The sequence below is a fragment of the Thalassophryne amazonica genome, chromosome 12 (assembly GCF_902500255.1).
Source record: "Thalassophryne amazonica chromosome 12, fThaAma1.1, whole genome shotgun sequence".
In the NCBI taxonomy this organism is placed as follows: domain Eukaryota; kingdom Metazoa; phylum Chordata; class Actinopteri; order Batrachoidiformes; family Batrachoididae; genus Thalassophryne; species Thalassophryne amazonica.
Window position 1 is genome coordinate 13,822,730 of NC_047114.1, and position 11,575 is coordinate 13,834,304.

Genomic DNA, 11,575 nt, shown 5'->3' on the forward strand with positions numbered 1-11,575 from the left:
TGATGGTGCAAGCATCATGATATGGGCATGTTTCTCCTACTATGGTGTTGGGCCTATATATCGCATACCAGGTATCATGGATCAGTTTGGATATGTCAAAATACTTGAAGAGGTCATGTTGCCTTATGATGAAGAAGAAATGCCCTTGAAATGCGTCTTTCAACAAGACAATGACCCCAAGCACACTAGTAAATGAGCAAAATCTTGGTTTCAAACCAACAAAATTAATGCTTCGCAGATGTGAAGAAATCATGAAAAACTGTGGTTATACAACTAAATACTAGTTTAGTGATTCACAGGATTGCTAAAAAAAAGCAGTTTGAACATAATAGTTTTGAGTTTGTAGCATCAACAGCAGATGCTACTATTATTGTGAACATCCCCTTTTCTACTTTTTTTTTACTAATAGCCCAATTTCATAGCCTTAAGAGTGTGCATATCATGAATGCTTGGTCTTGTTGGATTTGTGAGAATTTACTGAATCTACTGGTACCTTGTTTCCCATGTACTCAAAACCTGGATTAATCTTTTTAGTCACATAGCACTACTATTATTCTGAACACTACTGTAATGTAAAAAAAAAAAAAAAAGTATTTTAGTGAAGCTTAGGGCTCTTGGCCAGTGATCACCTTTAGTAGTTCTTCTGTTTTTCTTGTTGTTTAATGCTGACAAATTGTACTGTATTTGTTGTCTTTCTGCTGCCTGATTCTGTTTTTTTTTTTTTTTTTTTTCTGGCAGTGGGTGTCTTCTTCTGCAGGCCTCCCCTTGCTCTAGGGAATAAATTGGTTGAAGAGGATTTGCAAATCATTGTATTCTGTTTTTATTTACATTTTACACAACGTCCCAACTTCATTGGAATTGGGGTTGTACAAACAGTCAGAGAAACATAAAAAAGACCTATGTTTATGATTTGACAGACTGGCGTCCTGTCCTGGGTGTACCCTGCCTCACGCTTTGTGTATGCTGGGATAGGCTCCAGCCCCCTGCAACCCTTAATTGGACTAAGCAGTTGAAGATGAGTGTGTGTTTTTATGAAAACTCTGTTAACACAATATAATTATGTAGACTCAAAATGTAAAACCTTGTATGTCTTGGAAACAGTAGCCAATTAGCCATTGTTATTGTCATATTTGAATTCAACATGCCAAAATCCATAATAAATAGCACATTTTATTTCTGAAGCAGACGACTTCTAAATATTTGTATACCAGTGTAATAATAATAGTGTGTATGACAATAAGAATCTAAACATTTTTTTTATAATTACAGAAAAGACAGTAAAATTACAAAAAAATTATGTAATCAACGGGAAATAAAAGGGATGAGTTCTTCTAAAAACTGTTGAGGTCAAAGGTTTTAAAAACATTCTGGACTCACACACCATTCCAACTCATTATGGAAACTGCATAATTTATTACCACCCCTGAAAAATGTCAGCTATCTATTTTGTAAACACTATCCAATCTTGTATGTCTACAAACGTCGCTGTGAAGAAAAAAAAGTCATGAATAGTTCCCTTTAAGTCATGTTATTTACAAGAAGTCAAAGGAAGTCAAAAGTTAAAAGAAAACCCAGCAAAAATTGCAGAAATATTCAAGAAGGATGCAGAAAGAAAATGAAGAACAAGAGAAGACAACAAGGGTAAAGAGTGGAGGCAAATATGGGACGGGCATAGATCAGACAGGGCCAGACAACAGAAGTGTTGGGCTGCAAAGATGGAAAAGGAAGGTAGAAAAATAAAACACAGAGGAGCAAAGAAAAAAGTAAAGTCTATGACACCACACGAGAAATGAGAATGAAACAAAATATTACTGTAATTGTGATCATTATGAATGCAGCCAGTTTTGTTTGCCATGTAACAATAAGAAATATACTCAAAACCTGGATTAATCTTTTTAGTCACATAGCACTACTATTATTCTGAACACTACTGTATTTTGTAATTCGAGGTCTAGAATGTGAGAAAAATAAATCAATCTGTCCTCCTGTACAAAATCTTAGCATCAGTTCTATCAGCATGATAAAGTGCTGTTGTTAGGTTACAGTTACCAATTTGCTGCTTTATCTTTATTGTAATGAATGTTAGTTTTAATGTTGCTTTATTGCTTCCTTGCAGACATGCTGCAGCTGTTGGTGAGTAAATAAGAAATGCTTCCCAAACAACAGGAGTTAAAACTGAGTGTTGACCAGAAGGACATTAAAGAGGAAAAAGAGAAATTCTGGACAAGTCAAGAAAGACAGAGGCTTGACCGGCTGGATGACACTGATGTTAAGAATTTATCTGTCACCGCTGCCTGTGTAAAGAGTGAAGATGTTGAAGAAAAGCCACAGTCATCACAGAGTCATCAAAGGTCAGGTTTTAACTGCTTCAAAAACAATGAAGACAGTGAAACCTATGTCAAAGATGACAACTGCAACATCGCCAGGAAACAATGTAGCGATTACTCTGAATGTGACAAAGAACTTTGGCATATAAACTAGGGCTGCAACAACGAATCGATAAAATCGAAAAATTCAATTACGACAGGCGTTGGCAACACATTGCGTCATCGATGCGTTGTGTCGAGCGATTATGGCGCCAGAAGTGACCAGTGCACAGAGCAGATCAGACGCTGTTTCATAGAAGAACTACACACTTAGAATATGGCAGAAGCAAGTAGACAGAAGAAAGTGAAGACTTCAAAAATGTGGGAGCACTTTACGTTAACGCAAAGACGTTTGTTAACTGCAACATTTGCAAGTCGGACGTCGCATGGCACAGGAGTACGACGGTAATGATGCATCTCAAACGAAAGCATGTCGGAGTCATCAACGAGGAAGAGGATAGCTCAGTGTCTGGGCAAGTTAACAAATCTTTATTTTTGTTTAAGCAGTCATAAGGTCTCAGTATGACAAGTCAGGCAGTGATATCAAACTAGTCAGGCTTAGGCTGTCTGCGCATCTCCCAGAGCAGTAAGGTGAAGGGCAGAGTGAGAGAAAAAGAAAACAGTAACAGCACCGACAGTTTTTTATTAATGTTGTCAAAGTCCGACCATCGACATTAACGCTTGTCCGATTGTCCCGGACAAGTGTAAAATGTGATCAGACAAGTAATAGCTCTAAACCGTTGTCCGACCGGACAAGTGGTATTTTTTTTTTCTTGGTTTAAAACATTCAAATTCTCCCCCCCCCCCTCCCCCGCAGACAGAGAGCCGAGCAGCGCTGCAGCGGAAAAAAACTCTGTCAAAGTCTTCACATAAAAGAAGCTCCAGAAATTCATTTATAGGCTTTATTTTACAGTTGAAAGCCTTCATGTTTCCAAAGTTTGCTGAGAGAGAGAGAGAGAGAGAGAGAGAGAGAGAGAGAGAGAATATGTGGGATGAGTCACATGTGTCATTGTGAAATGACCACATAGTTTACAAGTTACACGGAGAATGTTGCACATATATAATGAGTCAGAGGTATTTTTATTGCTGTAAATGAGCAATTAGCATAACCAGTTAACCATAAAACCTAAATCAAAAACTGTAGCCTGTTTTCACCATATATTTTATAACATTTATATGCTTCAATGTTGTTTTATGGCAACTCAGCCCTTTGATAAAGCAATGTCATTTGAAATTATTATTTTTGTTCTGTTTTATTCTTTATTATTTTATATTTCAACAGCCAAGGGACATTTGACAATTTGTTGATTTTCAAGTATTTTAAGTTTTCAAATAATGTTCTGTTGTTAAATAAAGTGATGGAAGGAGAGAAAAATTGTTTCCCTGGTACATTTTAAAAAAATTCCCCGCTAATCTGATTAATCGATTAATCGTGTCGAAACCCCATCAGATTAATCGATGATTTGTTGTTTGTTGTTTGATGTTTGTTGCAGCCCTAATATAAACTGTTCAAAGCAACACCAGAAAATTCAAGGGATTGAGAAGTGCTTTCACTTCCCTGACCGTGAAAAAAGGTAGAGGAAAAAGGGCGATCTGAAAGTGTTTGGCTGCTCTGAATGTGATAAAAGATTTTGAGAAAAAACCCAACTAAAAATACACATGAGAATTCACACAGGAGAGAACCCATTTGGCTGCTCTTGTGCAAAAGATTGTGGCAAAAGATTTGTACAAAAAAGCAATCTGAACACACACTAAGATTCATGTGGAAGGGAAACCACTTGGTTGTTTGAAATGTGGTAGAAGATTTAGACAGAAAAGTTATCTGGACAAACACAGCAGAATTCACACAGGAGAGATTTCTATAGACTAGTCTATAGAAATATGGCAAATGATACAGTAGAAGTACAACAGCCACCCGAGAGAGGAGAAGTTGAGAGGTTCTGGAGACCACTGTTTGAAGACCCTAAACAGCACCAAGAGGCTGAGTGGATTGAAATAATAAAAGGGAAAAACAAAGACAAACAGCAAATGCCAGCAATGATCATAACTGAAGAATTGATAAGAAATAAAATTCATGAATATAGTAACTTTAAGGCACCTGGCATTGATAAAGTTCCAAATTTTTGGTTAAAAAGACTGACGGCACTGCACCACCATTATGCCGCGGCTTTCACAAAAATATTGAACGGAAAAGAGGACACACCAGACTGGCTATCGACTGGGAACACAACCCTACTCCCAAAGACCAAGGAAACGCAGCTTCCCAACAAATATAGACCCATCTGTTGCTTAAGAACAACTTATAAATGGCTGACAGGAATTATAGCCGATGCCGTTTATGAACATTTGGACACTGATGGCTACCTGGAGAATGAGCAGAAAGGTTGTTTCAGAAAAAGATTAGGAGCTAAAGGCCAGTTATTGATAGACGATGCTATCCTGGAGGACTGCAAAAGAAGGAGGAGAAACCTCAGCATGGCTTGGATTGACTACAAAAAGGCATTTGATAATGTCCCACATTCATGGATTATGAGATACCTAGAACTTTATAACATCAACAAGGAAGTAAGATCTCTCTTGAAAACACAAATGAATAAGTGGAACACCACCATCACTCTAAACCATACAGAGGGGCAGATAATAATCCCAGACATAAAAGTGAAGCGAGGGATATTCCAGGGAGATAGTCTCTCTCCACTCCTTTTTTGTCTTAGTATTGATCCATTAAGCAAGATCCTCGAGGAATTTGACATCGGGTATGATTTAGATGGAGGTAGAGGAAGAAAACATAAACAGGTGGTGAGCCACCTTCTGTTTTTGGATGACTTGAAGATATTCGCAAATTCAGAGAGGGGACTCAGGAGATTAGTGGAGGCAGTCCATATGTTTTCTAAAGAAATCGGTATGGAATTTGGGCTGGATAAATGCTCTAAATGTACAATCAGAGTTGGTAAGAAGCAGGTCACAGAAAATATACAGTTGGATGAGGGGAACACTATTGAAGATTTGGCTGAGGATTCCACGTACAAATATTTGGGAATTGAAGACAATACTACAATAGAGCATAAACAAATGAGAGAGAAAGTAACACAAAAATACTTAAACCGCTTAAAGAAGATCTGTAAATCAGAATTGACACCAAAGAATAAGATCACAGCCATAAACCAGTTTGCATTGCCTGTGGTAAGCTATGGCTTTGGCATAGTAGACTGGCCACAGGGTGAGCTTAACAAGTTAGATACTAACTAGAAAGATGCTCACCCTACATAAAATTACATACAGAAACCAATGCATGGATAGAATATATCTCCCCCGTCGAGAAGGAGGCTTAGGTCTTATGGAGATCAATCAGGCTTATAGAGCATCTATAATAAGTATTGGGCAGTACTTAAAGAGTTCTCAAGAAGAAGTTATGAAAAAGGTTATGCAACATCATATTAAGACTATGCCACAACAGACCTCTATTATTAAATTGGCAGAAAACTTTGGTGGAGATCTCTTGCAAGAGAGAGAAAGCAATGATCTGACACCTGCAACAACACTAGCAAGACAGGCCAGGGAAAAATACAGCAAAAGAGAACAAAAACATCGAATGAACAGATGGAAACACCACAAAAGGGCTGGCCGATTCCAAGAAGAACTTGAAAAGGAATACATAGACAAAGAAGGATCTATGCGGTGGCTTACAAATGGAGAACTTGGTTTTGATGGAGAAAGAATTATAGTTGGAGCTCAAGATCAGGGACTACTAACAAATGGCTTCAAAAAACTGGCATGAATTTCACAGAATGATCAATGCCGATTCTGTCATGTAGCTGTTGAGAGTGTAAATCACTTAGTATCAGCATGTCAGATCCTCATGGCAGACGGCCATTACACAAGCCGGCATAACAAGATCTGTAAATATTTACATTGGAAAGTATGCAAGGAACTGGAGGTGGAAGTTGGGAGTATGAGCCAGCACCAGTCTCATCCAATGGAAAAGTGACTGACTTTTATGACAAAGAGATCCCAGCAGGAAGACATATCGAAGGAGGTGCAGTAAAACCTGATATTGTCATCTGGAACAAGCAAGAGAAGACAGCAAAAATTATTGATGTGACAGTCCCCAATGACTATGGCCTGAATAGAGCTGAAAGGGAGAAAATCACGAAATACCAAGACCTTAAAAATGATCTACGAATAACGTGGTCATTGAAAGAAATTTATATTATACCATTTGTTATACCATTTGTTATACCATTTTATTATACCAAAACAACACCAAGAGGCTGAGTGGATTGAAAAAATAAAACAGAAAAACAAAGACAAACAACAAATGCCAGCAATTGTAATCAATGAAGAGGACATCAGAAAGAAAATGAGTGAATACAGTAACTTCAAGGCACCTGGCATCGACAAAATCCCAAATTTTTGGCTGAAAAGACTGACAGCATTACACCAACATTATGCTGTGACTTTCACAAAAATATTGAACGGAGAAGAAGACACATCAGACTTTCGCCTCTCTTATTCTGCTTAATCATGGACCCGCTCAGCAATATCCTGAAGGAGCATGACATCGGATATGACTTAAGTAAAGACAAAGGAAAGGAACACCAAAAACTTGTGAACCATCTGTTGTTCATGGACAATTTAAAAATCTATGCCAACACAAAAAACGGACTCACTCAGCTCGTGGAAACTGTCCATAAGTTCTCAAAAGACATTGGCATGGAATTTGGACTGGATAAATGCTCAAAATGCACAATGACAAAAGGTAAAAAAACAAAAACCGAAAACATACAATTGGATGAAGGGAGCTACATTGAAGATCTGGCTGCAGACTCCACATACAAATACTTGGGAATTGAACAAAGTAATACAATTGAGCACAAGAAAATGAGAACAAAACAACAAAAGAATACCTAAACCGCTTAAAAAAGATCTGCAAAACACAGCTGACACCAAAAAACAAGATCACAGCCATAAACCAGTTTGCAATACCAGTGGTGACCTATGGGTTTGGCATAGTGAACTGGCCACAATGTGAGCTTAATAAGTTGGACACAAAAACCAGGAAAATGCTCACCCTCCCCAAAATCACATACAGAAATCAGTGCATGGACAGAATATATCTCCCTCGCAGAGAAGGTGGTATGGGTCTCACTGAAATCAACCAGGCCTACAGAGCATCGATAATAAGTATTGGACAGTACTTAAAGAGCTTTCAAGAAGAAATCGTAAAAACGGTCACGCAACACCATGAGGCCATAACTGAATGGACCTCAATCACTAAACTGGCAAAAAAAACCTTGGTGGAGAACTTCTACAAGAGAGAAAAAGCAACAGTCTCATGCCTGCAACAAAACTTGCAAGACAGACCAGAGAACAATACAGCAAAAGAGAAGGAAAACATTGAGTGGAAAGATGGAAACAGCACAAAAGAGCCGGACGTTTCCAAGAAGAACTCGAAAAGGAATACATCGACAAAGTTGGATCAATGCAGTGGCTAAAAAATGGAAAACTTGGTTTTGATGGAGAAAGAATTCTGATTGGAGCACAAGATCAGGGACTTCTAACAAATGGCTTCAAAAAAATGGCAGGGATCTCACAGAATGATAAATGCCGATTCTGTCATCTGTTGAGAGTATAAACCATCTAACTTCAGCATGCCAGATCCTCATGGCAGATGGGCATTATACATCCAGACACAACAAGATCTGTCAATATCTCCACTGGAAGGTCTGCAAGGAACTGGAGATGGAAGTCAAAGAACATGTCTGGGAGCATGAGCCAGCACCAGTCTCATCCAACGGAAAAGTTACAGTCTTCTACGACAAAGAGATCCCAGCAGGAAGACACATTGAAGGAGGTGCAATCAAACCTGATATTGTCATCTGGAACAAGCAAGAGAAAACAGCCAAAATCATCGATGTGACAGTCCCCAGTGACTACGGTCTGAATCGAGCTGAAAGGGGAAAGATCTTGAAGGGGAAAGATCTCGAAATACCAAGACCAACAACATGGTCATTGAAAGACATTGATATCATCCCAGATGTGGTGGGAGCAACAGGCCTGATGAAGAAGAACCTGAAGAAATACCTTGAGGCAATCCCCGGTCACCCAAGTGCACATGAGGTGCAGTTGTCTGCAATTAAGGGAATGATCACCATCTTGAAGAGAGCCCTCGGATACAATGCCAGATCTGGTTAGGATAACTATAGAGCCTAGGGTGCAACTTTAGACCCCAGGTTTGGGGCCCATTGCATTCTACTAAAAAGACATCAAAGATAAATGAAAAACCAAAAGATAGAAACCATTTAGCTGTTCTGATTGTGGTAAAAGATTTGGACATAAAGTCCACTTGAAAACGCACATGAGAATCCATACAGGAGAGATGGGTGGGTTGGAGTTCCTACTGGACACGAGCCTCGAGTGTTCTCGGTCCCACTGTGAAGGGGTTTGCCAGGATAGATCTTGGTATGAGGATGTTTCAAAAGAAACAAACCCCAGCTAAAACCTCCACAAAGCGCCTAGGCACCAGGGTGCAACTGTAGACCCCAGGTTTGGGGCCCATTGCACTCTGTAAAAAGAAATTGAAGAGAAATAAAAGAAAAAAAGTGAGAAACCATTTGGTTGTTCTGAGTGCAGTAAAAGATTTGGAGAAAAAGGCCATCTGAAAACACACTTGAGAATTCATACAGGCGAGAAAGTCTCTAGTGGACACGAGCCTCGAGTGTCCTCGGTCCCACTGTGAAGGGGTTTGCCAGGAGAGATCTTGGTATGAGGATGTTTCAAAAGAAACAAACCCCAGCTAAAACCTCCACAAAGCGCCTAGGCACCAGGGTGTATGAAGAAAATGGTGCAACTTCTCCCAGTGCTGTGGGGAGACATCTCTTCTGTAGCAGCACTCAGCTGAGTCATCCACCAGATCAGCGGTGTTTTCCACCAGATAGTTCTGATCCTGGACCCCAGCAACAACACCATCAAAGGGCTAAAAGAATCCAGTGAAACTGCATCATTGTAAATTGGTCCATTTGGGAGAAGAAAAAGATCTCTCACTGCTTCGCTTACTCAAACTTGAGAAGTGGGGCAGGAGATCAAAGGCAGTATTTGAGGAGAGCAAAGGTCACTATCTTGAAGAGAGCCCCTCGGATACAAAGTCAGTAATGTTAAGGCTGCAGATTTAGACCCCAGGTGTGGGGCCCACTGCACTCTTGTAGAAGGAAATTCAAGGCAAATGAGAAAAAAAAAATAGAGAAACCATTTGTTTGTTCGGAGTGTGGTAAAAGATTGATACAAAACAAGCTGAACATACATATGAGAACTCATACAGGAGAAAAACGAGAAAAACCATTTGGCTGCTCTCAGTGTGATAAAAGATTTGGAGAAAAATGCCAACTGAAAATACACATAACTGTTCATACAGATGAGAAGCCATTTGGCTGTTCTGATTGTAGTAAAAGATTTAAACCCCATTTACACATAGACAGTAAGAGCTCCCAGAAGCGTCCCGGAAGAGTTTTTGGCCGTCTTAAGGATCAAACGCCGTTGTCAACGCCGGCACTAGGGGGCGTGGCTTAGTTCCGGCTTTACTGGGAATCGTCGAAAAAAATTATTCAACATGTCGAATAATTCCGGGAGCGCTCCCGTAGAATTCACGTGACGATGGAGACAACGCGAACAATGGCGTTTGATACTTTTTAATCGCCGTGTCATCCTGCCCCTCCCTGTAGTGCCGCAGTTTACACCACCATAATTGGCGGCCGGCATTGTATCCCTAACCAATGGCATGTAAAACGGCGATAGAGCCCACATCGGCGTCCTCAAAGGCGTTTTAACTGGTGACAGAGGCAGACAAAGCGGCAGCGCTAGCGGACAGTACGCCGTTCTAAACACCACCTCCCGGTTAACGGTGTTCCAAACGGCCGATAGGTGGCGGTCAGTATAAAAACGCTAGCGCGCTGCATGCAGGCCTCTCACTCGCGACCAGCTCCAGATATTTTTGCAGAGAAGCTCTAGTATGCCTCCTAAAAGAAAATTGGCAGCGGCAAGGACTTACCAAGAGGTCTGGTTCAGAAGCAGAGGGTAGCCCTGTGGTGGAGACGAGCAACACGTTGAGGAGGGGAAAAAGGAGAGAAAAGAAAAGGCTGAGAGATGAGCTCCCTCCCCCTGCAGTGACAGCTGCTTCAGCCTATTATACTTTGGGGGCGGTGCCTATATGCAAAAAGTTCCTGGAGTAACGCAGGATTTTCCTGGATAAATCCAGCGGTACACAGGGCATTTTCGGCGTCAGCAGAACACTGCTGTTCTCACCCGCGTCTTAACCTGCGATTGTAAAGGATAGAACTGGGTATTAATCCCTGTTGCCTGATGTGTGCCAGATGCTACGGCGTTAAAACGGCGCTTTATTCGGCGGATTTTAGCGGCGTTTTATCCGTGTATTTGCGGCTAGTATGGCGCTCAAAACGCCGGCGCAATGCTCCGCCCCTTTCGACCATGAAAGGAACAGCCGGAACTACCGCGAACTTCGGTCTACGTACTACCCGCCGACAAAACCGTCTATGTGTAACCTGGGCTTTAGACAAAAAAGCAGTTTGAGTGCACACATGAGACCCCATACAGGGGAGAAACCATTTTGCTGTTCTGGTTGTGGAAAAAGATTTGGACAAAAAAGCAATCTTCAGGCATACATGAGAATCCATACGGAAGAGAAACCATTTGGTTGTTCTGAGTGTGGTAAAAGATTTGGGGAAAAAACTGATATCAATCAATTCAATCAATCAATTTTATTTATATAGCGCCAAATCACAACAAACAGTTGCCCCAAGGCACTTTATATTGTAAGGCAAGGCCATACAATAACTACGTAAAAACCCCAATGGTCAAAACGACCCCCTGTGAGCAAGCACTTGGCGACAGTGGGAAGGAAAAACTCCCTTTTAACAGGAAGAAACCTCCAGCAGAACCAGGCTCAGGGAGGGGCAGTCTTCTGCTGGGACTGGTTGGGGCTGAGGGAGAGAAACAGGAAAAAGACATGCTGTGGAGGGGAGCAGAGATCAATCACTAATGATTAAATGCAGAGTGGTGCATACAGAGCAAAAAGAGAAAGAAACACTCAGCAGTCTAAGTCTATAGCAGCATAACTAAGGGATGGTTCAGGGTCACCTGATCCAGCCCTAACTATAAGCTTTATCAAAAAGGAAAGTTTTAAGCCTAATCTCAAA